Source organism: Natator depressus, chromosome 1, assembly GCF_965152275.1.
Source record: "Natator depressus isolate rNatDep1 chromosome 1, rNatDep2.hap1, whole genome shotgun sequence".
Lineage (NCBI taxonomy): Eukaryota > Metazoa > Chordata > Testudines > Cheloniidae > Natator > Natator depressus.
Window position 1 is genome coordinate 257,052,633 of NC_134234.1, and position 19,150 is coordinate 257,071,782.

The 19,150-nt window shown below is 45.8% G+C and overlaps 1 protein-coding gene across 6 annotated transcripts in view; it reads right to left on the reverse strand.

Annotated features, from left to right (window-relative positions):
• Positions 1–19,150, reverse strand: part of MRTFA (myocardin related transcription factor A) — a 195,778-nt gene that overhangs the window by 89,323 nt on the left and 87,305 nt on the right. The window lies entirely within an intron of this gene.

The window sequence follows — 19,150 nt, forward strand, 5'->3', positions numbered from 1 at the left end:
AACCTATTCTCAACAGTTGACAAGAAGGGGTGAACACCAAGGGAGGGAAAATTGCTTTTGTAGTGCTAACGAGGCCAATTCAATTAAGGTGGTAATCAACTGTTGAGAATAGGCAACTTCCACCTTAACTGAATTGCCTCGTAAGCACTGACCCCCCCACTTGGGTAAGGCAACTCCCATCTTTTCATGTGCTATAATATATATTCTGCTTACTGTATTTTTCACTCTATGCATCTGATGAAGTGGGTTTTAGCCCACGAAAGCTTATGCCTAAATAAATGTGTTACTCTCTAAGGTGCCACAAGAACTCCTCATTGTTTTTGCTGATACAGACTAACACAGCTACCGCTCTGAAACCTCTTCGCAGATGGCAATCGGCAGAGTTCAGTCTGTGGCTCCTCTGCTGGGAGTAAAAGAGAGGCTTGGAATTAGTGCCAATTTGGTGGTGGGGTATGTGGTGGGGTATGTGGTGGTGGGGTTTTCTGCGGAAAAGGACCTAGGGGTGACAGTGGATGAGAAGCTGGATAGGAATCAACAGTGTGCCCTTGTTGCCAAGAAGGCCAATGGCATTTTGGGCTGTATAAGTAGGGGCATAGCCAGCAGATCGAGGGACGTGATCGTTCTCCTCTATTTGACATTGGTGAGGCCTCATCTGGAGTACTGTGTCCAGTTTTGGGCCCCACACTACAAGAAGGATGTGGATAAATTGGAGAGAGTCCAGCAAAGGGCAACAAAAATGATTAGGGGTCTGGAACACATGACTTATGAGGAGAGGCTGAGGGAACTGGGATTGTTTAGTCTGCAGAAGAGAAGAATGAGGGGGGATTTGATAGCTGCTTTCAACTACCTGAGAGGTGGTTCCAAAGAGGATGGTTCTAGACTATTCTCAGTGGTAGAAGAGGACAGGACAAGGAGTAATGGTGTCAAGTTGCAGTGGGGGAGGTTTAGGTTGGATATTAGGAAAAACTTTTTCACTAGGAGGGTGGTGAAACACTGGAACGCGTTACCTAGCGAGGTGGTAGAATCTCCTTCCTTAGAAGTTTTTAAGGTCAGGCTTGACAAAGCCCTGGCTGGGATGATTTAATTGGGGATTGGTCCTGCTTTGAGCAGGGGGTTGGACTAGATGACCTCGTGAGGTCCCTTCCAACCCTGATATTCTATGATTCTATGCCATGTGGACATTTGTGTGACAAATCATCAAATGACTGTCTAATGGTTAATGAACTTTGTTCACTACATACCAGTGCATGACTGGAACTGGCAACATGCAGAGGAAGACCCTGGATGGCTCAGGTGACTGGGATATGCAATGCCCAACCTCAATGTTTTTTATAGTTGGCAGAGAATGCCTGTCAAGACAGATGGGACTGAGGGTGGGGAAGGCAAGGACACTCCAAAAACTAAAATGGGTTGATTTATACACACATACCAACTACAAGGACACTCCAATATCTTTCCAAATAGAAATATGTCACTAGTAATAGCTGTTATCCTAAAGGGCTGAGGTACTGTATTGACAGCCATATAGATGCTGCCAAAAAAAAAAAAGGGGGGGGGGGAATAACCACTCCTATGCACCTGAAGGCTAATTAATGCAAGGCTAGAACAGTTCAATCTAAGCTTTCCATCTCCCAAAATCAAAACAAGAATTTCTCTTGTCTGGGGGCCATCCAATCACTATGCTGAGCAAATGGAGTAAAAACCACAAGGAAAAAATCCAAGTAATATTAAAACTAAATTCACTTAACAGCATGAGAAGCACTAAAGCAAAAAAATTAAGGTATGTCTGCATTAATGACCAAGGAACTTACCTGATGGCAAAAAAGAAAAGAAAAAAAAAAGTCACAATTCTCACTGATCTCAGCTTCACTTTCAGTCACATTCAAGCAAATGATGCTCTATGCTGGCAAAAACTGCTTTTGTATAAAAGCAGAATCACAACTAAATTGACAGGAAAAATTGAGGATTTTCTCACTGATTTGGATTAGGTCATTGCATTTGTTACCATTAGATTGTTGTGTAATTTAAATTAGGCTGCTGTAATTGTATCTTCCTACACATGCTGTGGGGCTCATGCAATTCAAGAAGGTAACAAAAATTAGTACACTGCATGTGATATCACTTATTTTTAAGCCTAATTTTGATTACTATAAATCAGTTTCTTCCTATACATTTCTAATGCATCCATCTGCATGATGTCTAGACAGGTAGATCATAAAGGTGAATGGCAAGGTAAAAAGATAGTAAAAGACAAAAACAAAGATACAGGGGGAAAAAAGCTTAAACTCTACATCTACCTCCATCCCTAAAAAAATTATGCACTTCTAATTGAGACAAAATAGGTCCTCATTTAACTCTTCACTAATTGGAGAACTTTATGTTGTCACATGAGGGTATAACCTCAGTTGCAGCTCTCCCCATTCCAAAACTCACTTTTGGGGAGCAATGTAGTTGGACTGGGGTGGAGAGAGTGGATTGCAGCTCGGATTATGGCCTCATGTGACTTGATAAAATGAATAGAGCCCTGCAAATCCACGGACATCAGCTTTATATCCATGGATCATTTTTGCGAATTGCAGATCGGATGCGGATACAAATTTTGTATCTGTGAAGGCCTGGTATTTCTGACTGAAAAACGCCCCCACGAAAAATAAAAGTTGAACTCAGTCAAATACCAAAAACAATAAAAGGGGGGGGACACCTTAATTCTGTTCCATAGTGATACAATAAGGAAAAAACAAAGTATCTCTAAAAGGCAGTATATGTTAATCATAATTGTATTGTTATTTCATAGTGTCACAATAGAGCAAAGTTAAGATTTCTTGGGTACCTTAACAGTGCATTTCTTATGTTAATGTGTTTGGATTTCTTTTAAGTTAAAGTCTGAATTTCCTGTGCTTATAATGTTTTTGGGGAGGATAATTACAAGATCCCTAGAATGGTTTTTACCCTCAATTACTCATGCATGCTCTCAGCCTTAACCCCATCTTAATGTAGTTTTTGTCCAGAAATAATCAAGTTGTTCCATGCAGACAGGTTCCTGCACCTACTGAGTCCCACATAAGTCAACAAGGCTCCACAAAGGCACAACATAACAGGACTGCTTACAGGATCAGAGCCAGTTTCTCCTTTGATAAGAAGATGCCTATCATCATCACCAGAGGAGGAGGCACAAAGCTTCCTTGTCATTTGTTTTTAAAAAAGAAAAACTTCAGGTTAGACTATTCATGCTCTGTTGGAAACTGGAGATTTAAAAATTAGTTATTTTGAGTTTTTAACAGTCTGCAAAAGATACGCAGAATGTCATAGCTAAATACAAGGTGGAACAGACTTCTGCATAAGGCGTACTCTACACTACAGAATTTAGTTAATATAAGCCCCCTTATGTCATCCTAGCTGTGCAAGGGTCTACAGTTAAGTTTGTCTCCCACTGATGTAAGCACCCCATTACAGTAACACCACCTCCACAAGTGGCATTGAGCCATGGTCAATGTACTGAGGCCGATGAAGCACAAGTGTAGACGTTCTGTTACTTATGTTGACCCTAGCAGTCCTCCAGCAGCTGTCCCAAAATACCCAACTCCGACAGCTCTGGTCACAATTGTGATCTTCACTGCCCAGGGGTCACAGAGGCCAGAAGGCCCGCCCCCCTTTAAAGCCCTGCAGATTTTTGAAATGCCTTCTCCTGATTATCCGGATTGGCAAGCACACCTAACAGCTCTCCGTTGTTGTGTACAACTGCCCAACTGACCATGCTGGCTGCAGGCTCCAGCTTATTATTAGACAGGAGATACTGGATCTCCAGAGCCTGTGGGGATAAGAGACTGTGTAAGCACAGCTACGGACCAGCCATAGAAATGTGGACATCTACAAGAAGATGGCATGGGGGATGCAAGACAAGGGGTAGAACATGAACCAGCAGCAGTGCTGCATGCAAGCCAAGGAACTGTGGCAGGAATATCAGAAAACCTGGGAGGCCAGTATCTGGTGCTGAGCCACAGACCAGGCACTTCTACCAACAGCTGCATGCGATACTTGGTGGGGTCTCCACCACCACCCATCACACTGTCGCTACCTCTGAGAAGCCTGAGTCACCGGCTCTTGCTGTGAACAGCAAGGAGGTAGAGGAGGAGGGAGATAAGGAGTGGGGACATCTAACTCGTGGGTCCAGCTATGCCACAAGCCAAGACCTGTTTGAGACTTCACCTCAGTCCAGTCAGTCCCAGCAGCCGAACAGCAGGGGAAGAATCCTCAAGTAAGTGTATAAATTCATTTTCCATTACGGTGATGACACCCCCGATTTCAAAGGACACAGCTATCAACTTTACATACATTTATTTGTACTAGAAGAGGTAACAGTTCAACTAAGAAGTGATGTTATCGGCTTTTCATTCTCCAGTAGATAGGTGAGCGGGGGAGGCAGGGGACATGCAGAGCAGTTTATGCACACAGGGATGCCCCTTGAATCCACCTGAAAGATCTTGATGAAATTTTCATGGAGGCACTCTGCAATCCTCTCCCCTAAGTTTCTAGGGATAGCAGCCTTATTTCTTCCTCCACAGTAAGACATTTTCTCAGGCCAGTTTGTGATAATTTCAGCAGACACCACTGCTGTACCCAGGCTAGCAGCATACGGGCCCAGGACACTTCAGGACGCCAACGACAACAGTGCTCTCTCTGTCTTAGTTACCCTAAGGACTGAGATATCAGCTACAACCGCTCTCACCTGTGGAAAATCGTGTCAGTATTCAGTGCCAGTGCCCTACACTCAGTTTCATGCAATGCAGCAGTTTCCTCCACATTTTCCTCACCCCTGACAGGCCATACTCACCACAGCTGGTGTTGTGAGTGGCACCATGCACAAGTACTCGGAAGCAGAACAATAAGCATGTCTTGTTTAAAACATTAGGGGAGCAAGGAAAGGGTGTTCTGAATCTTAACTTTTGCTTTCTCTTATGACTATATTGACAATGGAACCTGTGTGTACTATCTGCAGCTGCTATGGTTGCTGCCTTGAGGGGTTTCCCCTCCACGTGCAAGCCAGATGAGGAGGAGAAACAAGAGGTGTTCAATGCAATCCTGCAAGCCAGTGCTGCATCAGACCATGAGTAAAGGGCCTGGAGGGTAAACACTGAAGACAGCCTGGAGAAGGAAAGGGTGCACAGGAGAAAGGTCCAGAAGTTCAAGCAGAAAAAGAGGAGGGAGCTGCATCAGGACATAATGGGGCTTCTCTGACAACAAATAGATGCTGCAGACTTTTCTGGATCTACAGGTTCAAGAATCACAGGCTCACCTCCCTTTGCAGTCAGTGAAGAACTCCATTAAAACATCTCCCTGCACCAGACATGCCAAACCCACGGGGCGAAAAAAAAAACAGAAATTGGGCTTGTTTTTGGCTTAATTGACTTGTGAGTTGCTTGTTGGCTTATAGCTTGTGGCTTCTTTTTTTTGATCGGCTCCTGGAAAGCAGGGACAAGGGGGGGCAAGCAGGGACAAAGGACAAAGAGAGTCAGGGTGCACTGCAGACCCACCACAGTCCCAGACTGCACGCCGGGGAGATCTAGTCACATAGAGTGTTGGGGTTCTTAGGAACTGGCTTGTTTTGGTCTTGTTTTGAAATGGGATTAGTTTGATTTTTGGCTTATTGTGAAAGTCGGGGTGCTTAGTTACCACGTGAAAGTTGGCAACTGTGCCCTGCACCTGCCCTTAATATTCCATGTGGCATCAGGGGCAGTACAGTAAGCACTTCAAAATTAATAGGTGCATTGACAGTGTTATATTCACACATGTACTCCAAGCACCACACAATTATTAACAGGCAGCAAAACAGCAAGGACAGGCACAACAAAAGTACATCACAATGCATTACTGTGGCTCACTGTTAAAGTGCTCTTTCAAAGCCACTGAGCCATATGGCTCTGCACTGAGCTCTTCTAATAGTCCTTGTGTCTGTCTGTTCAACTCAGCAGTCAGCTGCTCCACCTCCCCCCCAGCAGCAACTCTTCCCCCTTCGCTTCACAGATATTATGCATGACACAGCAGGCAGCTATAACCATTGGGGTTTTTCTTCACTGACATGCAATCTGGTGAGTAAACACAGCCAGCGTCCCGTCAATCTACAAAAGACATTCAACTGTCATCTGACCTGCTCAGCTGGTAGTTGAATCTTTCCTTGGTGCTGTCAAGGTGGCTGCCATACAGCTTCATGATCCAGGGGACTAACAGGTAGGTTGGGTCCCCCAGAATCACTATTGGCATTTTAATATTGCCAGTGGTAACCCGCCAGTCAGGAAAGAAGGTCCCTGCTTGTACCTGTATGAACTGTCCTGTGTTCTTAAAGATACAAGCATCATGCATCTTCCCTGACCAGTCAACACTGATGTCAGTGAAACATCATCCATGGTCCACCAATACTTGCACAAACCATAGAAAAGCGGCCCTTTCTTTTTATGTACTCTGTGGCAAGGTGCTCTGGGGCCAAAACAGGGGAGGTGCAATGTCTATTGCTCTACTGCAGTTCAGCAACTCCACTGCTGCAAATCCAGCCACTATGTCCTGCATATTGCCGCCAGCCACAGTCCTCTATAGCAGAAGATGATTAATGGCCCTGCACACCTGCATTACAATGGCCTCCACAGTGGATTTTCCCCACTCCAAAATGATTTCCCACTGACTGGTAGTAATCCCACGTTGACAGTTTCCACAGTGCAGTCAACACTCGCTTCTCCATTGTCAGTTTGGTGTCCTTGCATTGGAGGGCTGGGGTGAGCTCGGCACATAAGATCCAGGAATGTGGCCTTGTGCATGTGAAAGTTCTGCAGCCACTTATCATCACAAGCCTGCATTATGATGCAATCCCACCAGTCAGTGCTCATTTCTCAGGTCCAGAAGCAGTGCTCTCTCTACCATCTACAACTGCTCTGTGAATGCCACCAACAACCTCGAATTGGCTCTTGCTATGTGCCACAGCCATCTATCCCCCAAGAAACAGTCATGTTCCATGCTGATTCAGTTCTTCTTACAGTTCTGCAAATATCAGAGGATTCTAAGTCCTGTGCTTGCAACACTTATGGCAATAGTGCAGCGCTATGCAGGCTTCATGCTTCTATCAGTGATGGCAGACAGTGAGGAGAGCTGTGCGAGTTTGTGGGATTTTTTTTTAAAGTGCAAAAATTTAGGCGGTATAGATGACATCATGTGATGCAGACAGTTGCACACTGGAAAGAAGTTGCTCACCTTGTGCAGTAACGATGGTTCTTCAAGATGTGTGAACCTATGGTTGCTCCATTGTAGGTGTGCTTGCATCCCTGCATTGCTGATTGGAGAACTTCACTAGCAGTGTCTGTTAGGCCCTCACATGTGCTGTCCCTCCTCATGCTTCACCTGTAATGAGTCGAGGTTGGCCCCTATGAATTCCAGGTGTTGCACTGGGACAAGGCTTGAGTTCTGGGTATTGATCTGTAGGCCCAGTTCTATAAACAAGTGCATTGCAGCTTTAGTGACTTGGTGAGCCTCCTGGAGCTATCAGGCTCTGAGAAGGCAATTGTCTGGGTACAGGTAAATCATGATCTCTTGAGTGCTTAAGTGAACGGCCACCACTGAGAGAACCTTGGAAAATACTCTCAAGGCCAATGACAGCCCAAAGGGGAGCACCCTGTATTGGAAGTGGTCTTGTCCCAGAGTGAAAATGAGAAATCATCTGTGAGTTGGTAGGATTGAGATATGAAAATAGGCATCCTGAAGGTCGAGGGCCAAAAAACAAATAGTCTCCCTGTTCCAATGCTGGAATGATCACCGATAAGGTGACCATCTTGAACTTTTGGGCCTTGACAAATTTGTTGAGGTACTGGTTCTATGGCTCCTAATTGGAGGAGACAATCTACCTCTCGTCGTGGTAAACTCTCGTGAGAAGGGTGCCTGAAGAAGGACAGGGAAGGTGTTGTGGAGGGGGAAGGGAGGTAAAATCGATGGAGTACCCAGTTCGAACAATCTCTAGGACCCATTGGTCCAATGTTATGTGTCCCCAGGCATTGCAGAATGCTGCCAATAGGCGGCCAAGTGAGTGTAAAGCGATGGTCAGCTGTATCAGTTGTGGGGAGTGGCTTATCAGTGCCTCAACCCGCCCGTCAAAACTGGTGTTTGGACACAGCAGGCTGGGATGAAGAAGATTGTGGGCCAGATGATTTGCACTTGTGAAATTTGCCCTTCTTTCTTTGCAGCTCACAGTGGCATTGAGTCGGATATTGAGACATGTGTGATCTATACTGGGATTGGAGACTGAACCGTCTTTTTTTGTCTTAGTGACTAGAGAGTGGCCCTAGAGTCCCTCAGGATGTGAAGGAAGGCATCAGTCTTCTCCGCAAAGAGCTTTGTGCCCTCAAAAGGGAGGTCTTCAACTGTAGACTGTACCTCCTTCAGGAAGCCTGACTGATGAAATCAAGACACCCATCACATCACCACCACCGTGGAAATGGACCTAGCCGCTATGTTGACTGCGGCGAGGGCAGACTGCAGAGATGTCTTTGCCACTAACTGGCCCTTCTGGACAATAGCCTCAAATTGGTCACAATGTGACTCCAACATCTGTTCAATAAACTCATTCAGTTTTGAACAGTTTATATTAGTCATATTTTGTTGTGAGGGCCTGGTAATTGGTGATGTAATTGAAGAATGGTCGAGAAATACACCTTCCTTCCAAAAAGGTCCAGGTGCTTCCAGTCCCAATCATAGGGAGTGACCCTCAACTAGTGGTGTCGGCCACAAGATGGCAGTTGACGACATCCACCATGATAGAGTTGGGTGGTGGGTGGGAGAAGAGGAATTCAGATTCCATGGCGGGGACATAGTATATTTTGTCCACCCACTTGCAGGTAGGCGCTACCGACACTAGAGTTTTCCATACAGTTTTTGCCAGGTCTAAGATGACTTAATTAATAGGGACAGCGATCTTTGAGGAGGAGGAAGAGTGGAGGATGTCAAGGAATCAATATAAGGGGTAAATACAGAGATTTGATTCCTATATTTCTGTATAACATCTCCTTAAACAAAAGCTCATTCTTCTAATGATAATAGTTTTGTTTCCAATATTTACATGGCAAGAATTTGTAAACCTGTTAATACTTCCTAAATAAATAGTGGAAAAAACTCCCATACTGGTGGTTTGTGACCCTTTTAACTGATAAGGATTGTATTACATAAATTACAGTTAACTTTGGATGTTCCCAGGATTCTACCTCCCACCAATAAAGACCTTCAGAGAGAATTAAAGAGACTAAGTTGGGAACACTGTCAAAAGCTTGCCTCTTTAGTTCTCAGGCGAAGCCTGCAGTTCATATACACTGATCCTTTCAATCATCTGGTCACAGCTGCTACAGCCAGCTCAGAATATTCCTATCCATGAGAGACAGGTGGCTAAAGGTAAAGCACAGTTGTGGATTCTCTGTAAGAGCACGCAGGCCTGGGAATCTGGATCCTTGCCTAGTTGCAGAACAGCTCTGCAGCCCCTCAACCCATCCTGGGATATACCACCACCCCCACTTTTGGCAACTTGGCTTTCACTGCCTGACAAACTGAGTTCTAAATGCTGTGAGCTAGAGATGTAAAAATAGCTGCTGAGCAGGCTGGAAAATCTATCAGATGATGTCAAAGTACACTGAGCCCTTCCCACTCCCCACCACTTCCTTTCTATGTCACTTTCTCATTACATCACTGTCTCCGATTCTGAGTGCTGCTCTCTGCATCTTCCAGCTGCCAAAGTATACTTTACAAAACAGCAAAAGTTAAACAACCCTCACCACATACACAAACTCTCTCACCCTTGAACCAGATCCAAGGTTTGCCAGTTTGCCTTTCCTTGCAAACATGCACATCAAATCCACAAACCTTTTCTGTGAAATATACATGCAGGGGACAGCAGTCCAGTTCAAGGAATGGATGTCTAACCCCACTTTGATCAGAGTTTAATTAACCCTCCAGGTCATGCCAAAGCAGAAGTATTGTGCAATACAATTGTCTAGGCACTGCTAGAATGAACTGCTACACCAGTTCAGTACATGCTGAGGAGTCTATACAGTTCAAGAATTTAATGTAAACTTAAATAAAATAGAGAAACAAGCCAACTAAACCTTTAAATTATTTAAAATAAAACTCCAAAAACTTTTTTTTTAAATCCAGTCTGAGACAGTTTTGTTAATAGGGGGCCCAAGCAGGCTGTACATAAGCTCTACTATTATAAAATAATTATGCCTATGTAGAGCTTCCTATCCAAAGGGATCACTCCAGGTGCTGGTTGGGCAGAGGACAGTGGCCACAACAGAGAACTTCAATGACAGGGACAGGGGATTTTAAAAGCAAGTATTTGAAAGCCTGCTATGAAACCATAACAGCACCCATTCAAATCACTTCCCTTGAAGACAGGGTTGGTACACCAACTCGACACATCCAGTCATGTTTTATTGATTTTTTCACCATTTTGTTTGATAAATTCTGGTCATCACAGACTAGACACTTGGATCAGAAACCTTTCTGGCCACATAGCAAATATTTTAGACAGAGCAATCAATCATACAGACTGAAGCAACTACCTAACAATAGTAGCTTTGTGTTCTGATGGAACCAAATCATCAAAGATTCAGAGATCTAGGAGAGGTATTTAACTTGCTCACATTCATGGTCTGGTCTCATTAAATCATCCCTCCTGTCACCTACTATTGGGTCCCTTATTTCAGCAACATAAATCCCAAATCCTTTCATCCATATGGTATGCAGACAGGAGAGTTGGAATGGCCAAAAGCTCCATTAAACTGTACAGAGACACAAGAAATTTACTTCATCTCAAGTCAGGAACAGGAACTGCTTTCTTGTACTCATAACATGGTATTTCTTTCTTGCAGTGGTTTTGTTCAAATCAATGTAAATTAAATGTCATTTATAAGAAAGTTGGAATTGCTACTGAAAGCAGCAGAGAGAGGAAGTTCTTGCTGCAGGTGGTGAGGAGAAAATGGGGAGGGGGGGACGACATTCTCTGAAACTGTCTTCTGGAATCAAGTATCAGAGGGGTAGCCGTGTTAGTCTGGATCTGTAAAAGTGGCAGAGAGTCCTGTGGCACCTTATAGACTAACAGATGTATTGGAGCATAAGCTTTCGTGGGTGAATACCCACTTTGTCAGATGCACGTCATCCAACGAAGTGGGTATTCACCCACCAAAGCTTATGCTCCAATATGTCTGTTCGTCTATAAGGTGTCTTCTGGAATGAATTTCCTTTGAAAAGGGAATAATTGGGACAGGACAGAAGAGACTACCTTCCTTCTTGCTGGAGCATGCCCAAAGTCCAAGACGTTTTTGCAATAACTCCGATATTTGCTGAGCAGAAAGTATTCCTCCCTCCCCGTTTCAGATTCTGGCAATTAGGTCCCTTCAGTACAGACCCTCCCTTCCAACACTCCCCCTTCCTCTACATCCCGAGGGCTATGTGAAGCATTTAGAAAGGTCAGTTTGGTCCAAAGCTATTTCTACATAAAGCATAAGAGAGGAAACAGTCAATCTACACTACAGATGTATACAGTACTTGTGAATGGATCAGCAAGGATAGCAACATTCATTTGCTTCTCAGTTTGTGCTAGATTTATAGACAGCTACTGGGCAAGACTCACTCTCACCCCTATGACTGAGACCTCTGCCCAGAAGGCCAATATCTTTCTACAGAGATATGAGATTTCCTATGTAATGATAATAGAATCAGAGCCCTGTGTATGACATTATACAGTCATGCAAAATGCCACATAAATATCCTTTCTAATTTGATACAAATTATGCCCCAGAACGTAGGCTTTAATTAAATTAATATTTACCCCCTCCAGTTGTAAAGACAGCTTGCAAAATGTTGACCAACTAAACTATTTCAGATACAATTGTGAAAGGTGTGAACAGCCCTATTCACTCAATGAGTAATTAACACTCTGGATTCTAACAATGGCATTTTTTGATGTCAACATTCTTGATTATTTCACTTTCTATCATTTTGGCAGAAACAAAGCTAGAGGACCTCATGACGGGATATTGTGGCAGATACCAGGTATGGGGTGAAATAGGACCGATACTTACTCTCAAACTTTGCTGGAGGTGAAGAAGAATTTAGTCCTTTTAAAATTAAATTCGCCTTTCCCTGTGCCCAAAAGACCTTTATTCCTATGCTGAAGTTTCAACTGCCTCCTGGGTGCCAAAACTGAACAGTTCCCTGCCCAAATGCCAAAGCTTCCAGTTTCCCTAACAACTTTTACAACTAAAGTTATGTTTTTGATACAAATATCTGTAGCACACTGAAATTTTGACAGTTGAGAGGCAGCATAAAATAGATGACTTTAATAGCAAAATATATAGCAATGGAAAGTGCACAGAATGTACTGGACTGGTTCAGGGAAGAATTATGAGTGAGAGCATGCAGGAGGGAAGCACCACATAATCTGTGTGTCCCCACTGCAAAATTCAGATTAATGTACCTTGTAGGACATGGGGCCTTGCATATGGTGGATCTCCACATGACCAAGGAAGGACGGAAATGGTGCAGAGGTAAAATGAACTATTCGGGGCAGGGGGCGTTGCTGAGTCAAATTAACTTATTCTGCTTTTTCTTAAAGAGAAAAGATATATTCTGGCTATGTCCCTTAATGCCTTTCCTGAGCTGGCTCATTCGGAAATAACTCCAGGTGTATGCTATTTCAACAGTGCTCCCTCCTCTCCCCTTCCCACTCCAAGGCCTACATTCTTAACTGCATGAACCGAACTGAACATTTATTTTTCTTTGAGCTATTCAAGGCGATGCTGGAAAGTAGAACTTTAATCCAAATGTGAAGCTTCGCCCCTCCCACTGTATACTCCATTCGTACCTTTCCCCAACATGATCATTTGCCTCCCTGCCAACAAGCCTCAGCATCGCATTTTCCCCAGGTAACCTGAAATGACCCAAAAGCGTACACTATGTCTCCCCCCACCCTGAAAAATTCAATGTTTCCTAACTAAACATGGAAAATCATTCATTTTATGGAAAAAGCACACAAAATAAAGCTCAAGTGAGAGATGTTGGGAAATCACACACAGGCTGAGTCATCAAGAAAAATGGTTACTCACCTTCTCGTAACTGTTGTTCTTTGAGATGTGTTGCTCATATCCATTCCAATTAGGTGTGTGTACGCCGCATACACAGTCGTCAGAAAGCTTTTCCCCCTAGCAGCATCCGTCGGGTCGGCTGTGGAGCCCCCTGGAGTGGTGCTTTCATGGCGCTCAATATATGACCCTGCCGACCCGGCGCCTCCTCAGTTCCTTCTTGGCGGTTACTCCAACAGAGGGGAAGGCGGGTGGATTTGGAATGGATCTGAGCAACACATCACGAAGAACAAGAGTTACGAGAAGGTGAGTAACCGTTTTTTCTTCTTCGAGTGCTTGCTCATATCAATTCCAACTAGGTGACTCCCAAGCCTTACCTAAGCGGTGGGGTCGAAGTTATGGAATCTTTGATTGGCGCACCGCTCTGCCTAAAGCTGCATCATCTCTGACCTGCCAGACGATGGTGTAATGACAGGTGAACGTATGTACCGAGGACCAAGTTGCTGCCCTTCAGTTTTCTTGTATCGGGACCTTGGCCAGGAACGCCGCTGATGAGGCCTGAGCCCTCGTGTAGTGTGCCATAAGAGCTGGGGCTGGTATTCTGGCCAGCTCGTAGCACGTGTGGATGCATGACATAATCCAGGAAGATATTCTCTGAGATGAGACCGGAGTTCTTTCATCCGGTCTGCCATCGCTATGAACTGGTTCGACTTTCTGAACAGCTTAATGCACTCAATGGAAAAGGCTAATGCTCGCCGAACTTCCAAGGAGTGCAGCCTCTGTTCACGGCTACTGGCATGAGGCTTAGGATAAAAAACAGGCAGGAAAATCTCCTGACTAGTGTGGAAGTGTGACACCCTTAGGAAGAAAGGCCGGGTGAGGTCTGAGTTGCACCTTATCCCTGTGGAACACCATATAAGGTGGGTCTGAGGTAAGGGCCTTTAACTCAGAAACCCTCCTTGCTGATGTAATGGCGACCAGAAAGGCTACCTTCCACGACAGATAGAGAAGGGAGCAAGTCACCAGCGGTTCAATAGGGGGCCCCCATTAGCCTGGAGAGGACCAGGTTAAGGTCCCAAACGGGGACGGCCTGTCTGATCTGGGGATGCAGCCATCCCAGACCCTTGAGGAACCGACCAACTATAGGGTTGGCGAAGACGGAGCGTCCAGACGCTCCCAGGTGGAAAGCCAAGATAGCAGCGAGGTGTACGTTTATAGAGGACGCTGCCAGGCCTTACTGTTTCAAGTGCAGAAGGTACTCTAAGATGAGAGGTACAGGTGCCTGGACACAAGTGTACAACACTGGTCACACCAACAAGTAAATCTCTTCCACTTTGCCAGATATGTGGCTCAAGCAGAGGGTTTCCTGCTGCCAGGTAGGACTTCCCTTACCTGTTCTGAGCATAGAAAATCCATGGGGTCCAGCCATGAAGCTTCCAAGCCGTGAGGTAGAGGGACTGCAGGTCAGGGTGATGAATGCAACCATGGTCCAGACTAATGAGGTCAGGGAGGAGAGGCAACGTGACTGGGGTCTTCACTGACAGTTCCAGGAGTGTGGTGTACCAATGTTGTCGACGCCACGCTGGTGCCACCAGAATTATCCCTGCCCCATCCCTGCAGACCTTGAGTAGGACCTTGTGTACGAGTGGGAACAGGGGAAAGGCGTAGAGCAGGCGGCCTCCCCAGGATACCAGGAATGCATCCATGATTGAGCCTGGGCTGTGTTTCTGGAAGACGCAGAAATTGGGCACTTTCTGTTGCTCCAGGTGGCAAACAGATCGACCTGGGGAAACCCCCACCTTTGGAAGACGAGGTGTATGACATCCAGTCGGATGGACCACTCGTGATTGCGGAAGGACCTGTAGAATACACTTTATGACCAAATAAATCTAGGCGCTTGGCATCCTTGGACTTAGGCGCTGGGGCTTATTCTCCCTGCCTCTCCTTTTCATTTACTGCAAGCATCACCCATGAGCAAGGCTGTGGGTCTGTGAAAAGATATTTGTACCCCTTAGATGGGAAGACTTCCTCTCCACACCCTTCACAGTGGGAGAGATGGAGGCCAGGGTCTGCCAAATGGTCTTAGCATTGGCCTGTATAGTCTTGATGAGGGGTAGAGCCACCCTCGACAGGCCTTCCCGGGCCAGGATCTCAACCACCAGGTCCTCTGAATCTACTACCTCCTCGACCTGCAAGCCCATATTTCGCACCACCCTGCGGAGGTGGTCCTGGTGGGCACGGCTGTCCATGAGGGGCAGTGCACAGATGAAGGTGCCTGCAACCGCCTCATCCGTGGAGTATAACGAGGAGGCTAAAGGGGGAACAGGGTCCTCCTGTCCCTCTTGGTCTCCACGTGCCTCCTGTCCAGCCTCTCTGTCGGGGCCAACCACACCTGGATCAGGCTCAGGAACTGTGGTTGGTTCCAGGGGAGGTAGTGCTATCGATAGCTCCTCAACACCCCTACCAGTGGGGCGACCGGCTGATGCCCCAAAGAGCTTGCTGTCTAACTCAGACAAATGCCGAACACAGGACAACAGTTCAGGCACAAGAAAATGCATGGACATCAGTGGAAGAGTATAATGTGGAAAAGCTCTCTCAGGGTATGTCTACACAGGCAGAGTTACAGGGCCACTTAGAGAGCACTGAAGGGAAACCGCTATTGTGTGTTCACACTGTCAGTGGCCTGCACAATAGCATGCTCCTACTTGCAGCAGTATTTGGAGAGGTGCACTCTGGGCAGCTACCCCACAGAACATCTCTTCCTCTTCTGCCGCTAAGAGTTGTGGGAAGGCGAAGGAGGTCACAGGGCATCCTGGGTCCTGTCCCATTGCCCTGTGCAGGTCCATCCCTAGCTATTCTGGAGCCCTACGCAGCCCCCCGCCCCCCCGTGGGGGGGGCAGGCCTCCAAGGGGGGGGAAGGGGGTGGCTTGGAGGGTACGGGGGAACCACCCCTCAGCACTCACTGGCAGTGCGACTGGGGCCGGGTTGCTGCACTTCCCCGCTTCGGTGACTGCAGGCCCAGCCCTGCTGCAGAGCTCAAGGGAATGGGGGCGGGGCTGGGGCAGAGCAGGGGCTGGAAGAGGCTGGGCAGGGGCCTGGGGAAGAGCCGAAGTAGGGGCTGGAGCAGCACACAGCTGCGCAGGGCACCAGGAAATTTGGTGCCCCAAATTTCCTGGTGCCCTATGCAGCTGCGTACTTTGCGTATTGGTAAGGACAGCCCTGGCCCAGTGATGCATTGCTTCACATCCCAGCAATTCCTGTGCTTCCATCCGCATTTGGTGACATCTTTCAACTGTTTATGTACTGCACGCTCTGCCTCTTTGGGCTGCAGGAATGGATCCTGCACTGATGACCAATATACTGCTCATTCTGACTAATACGTCACGAATGGAGTGGAGTAATTCCTTAAACTACAAAGGCAAGAGGAGCACGACATTGATCTCGCCACACGTACTAGCTACGACACGAGATTGCTTGTGGAATTCACGGAGGTCCTCACCCCAGTGGAACGCCGCTTTTGGGCTCGGGAAACAAGCACTGAGTGGTGGGATCACATCGTCCTGCACGTCTGGGACGATGACCAGTGGCTGCAGAACTTTCGAGTGATTTAAGGAAGGTGGTGAAGGCACTGGCACATGGGACTTGGGATGCTGTTCCAAGCGTATGAAGTGGCACGAAAGGAAGGAGAAAAGTAGAGAATAGGAGGCAGCAGCAGAGGCCTCTTTTACAATGGGCTCTCAAGTATTTTTAGAATAATTTACTTTAGTGCACACTAGCCAGTTCAACTATGTTAACACTTCAGCCTAAAACAGTTTTATTCTGGGATATTAGGAATGAAAGAAGGATGTGGGGCATTAATACTTAGAACTTCTGCAGCACCTTTCATCTGAAGATATCAAAGTACTTCACAAATCTTCAGTGAGTAAGCCTCACAGCACCCTTCTGAAGAAGGGAAGTATTCTCTTTGGTTAAATTGAGTTAGAACGGAGGCATACAGTGTTAAGTGATTTACTCAAGTCACACAGTGAGTCAGTGCCAAAGACAAAATTAAAACTCAGGAATCCTGCCTTCCAGCTCTGGTCTAGCCATAAGATTATACTGCCTCCAATTAAAATGCACTTCCATAGCTGCATCCCTCATCAGTAGGAAGAAGGACCTAGCCATAAGTTTGTTCATGGATAACCATATTCCTGACACCTTTACTCTTACAGGTTTTATTGGTTAGAGATGAAGGAGCTGCTGCTGTCAATCCTTTTTCTAGCTAAAAGTACAAAGGTGGGAATTTGGAGTGTGGATGTTATAAAACAAGCTTATTGAAGACATAACTGAACAGACAAACATGCCGCTGAGGAAGAAGTTTTCCACTTTGACAAATAACTGAGTTTGTATACTCAAACATCTAAATATCCCACTCCCTGACACATCCAACAGCAGGGTGAACATGCAAGTCACTTAAGCACAAACTCTTCAGATCTGTACTTTTCAACACAGACCTTATCATATGTTGACTTCTGATGAATGTGCTATACTAAATTCAAAATGGTACAACCTACACATTCCCCCCCCTCCCCTAATCAAAGATTCTTGCCACTGCCTGGACAGGATAACTATAAAATGAGATTGTGGATAACATCTTAAAGAAAGTCTCATGGACCACGCTTTGCAGCTGCCTGGCCTACCTCCTCCCACATTCACAGCTGCATAACATCGTTGGGGCAAATGCCCCAATTGCTAACATGAAAAAGTAGTATTAGGAAATTCTTTGTATTTTTAGTCTTCTTTAATGAGGCATGTATTCTCTTTTTTTAAAATTTCTACTAGATAGCTCTCCATTTCATATTTCCCCTCCATCTATCTCTCTTTCTCCCTGCACATAAATAGAATAATAGAAATAGAGAACTGGAAGAGACCTCGAAAGGTCATAAAGTACAGCTCTGTGTGCTGAGGCAGGACCAAATAAACCTAGACCAGTGGTTCCCAAACTAGGGGCACTGCTTGTTCAGGGAAAGCCAGGCCGGTTTGTTTACCTGCCACGTCCGCAGGTTCGGCCAATCGCAGCTCCCACTGGCCACGGTTCGCCGCTCCAGGTCAATGGGGGCTGCACGAAGCGATGGCTAGCACGTCTGTTGGCCTGCGCCGCTTCCTGCAGCCTCCATTGGCTAAAAATGGCGAACCGCGGCCAGTGGGAGCCGCAATTGGCCAAACCTGAGGACGCGGCAGGTAAACAAACCGACCTGGCCCACCAGGGGCTTTCCCTGAACAAGCAGTGCCCCTAGTTTGAAAACCACTGACCTAGACTATCCGTTCTTATATGTTGGGGATTTCACAACCTCCCTTGGAAGCCTATTCCAGAATTTAACTACCTTTATAGTTAGAAAGTTTTCCCTAATAACCTAAATTTCCCTTGTTGCAGATTAAGCCCATTACTTCTGGTCCTTCCTACAGTGGACATGGAGAACAACTGATCACAGTCATCCTTATAAACAGCCTTTAACATAAATGAAAAACTCATCAGGTCCATGCTTGGTCTTCTTTTCTGAAGAAGAAACATGCTCAGCTTATGTAACCTTTTCTCATACCTCAAGTTCTTTTTATCATTTGTGCTGCTCTCCTCTGGAGTCTCCCCAATTTTTCCCCATTTCCTAAAAAGAACTGGGTATAGTGCACCACCTGAGCCCTCACCAGTGCCAAAGAGAGCTGGACAATTACCTCCCAGAGGTATCTTACATATGACACTTCTGTTAATACACCCTAGAATTAAACTAGCCTTTTTCACAACAGCATCACATTGTTGACTCATTCAATTTGTGGTCCACTATAACTGCCAGATCCTTTTCAGCAATACTAACACACACCCAGTTATTCCCCCTTTTGTAATTAGAAAGGAAAAGTTCAAATGCACAAGTGTAGTACTTTGCACTTGTCTTTATTCAGTTTCATTTTGTTGATTTCTGACCAATTCTCCCATGTGTCAAGGTCATTTTTAATCCTAATGCTGTCCTTCAAAGTGCTGCAACCCCTCCCAACTTGATGTCATCCTCAAACTT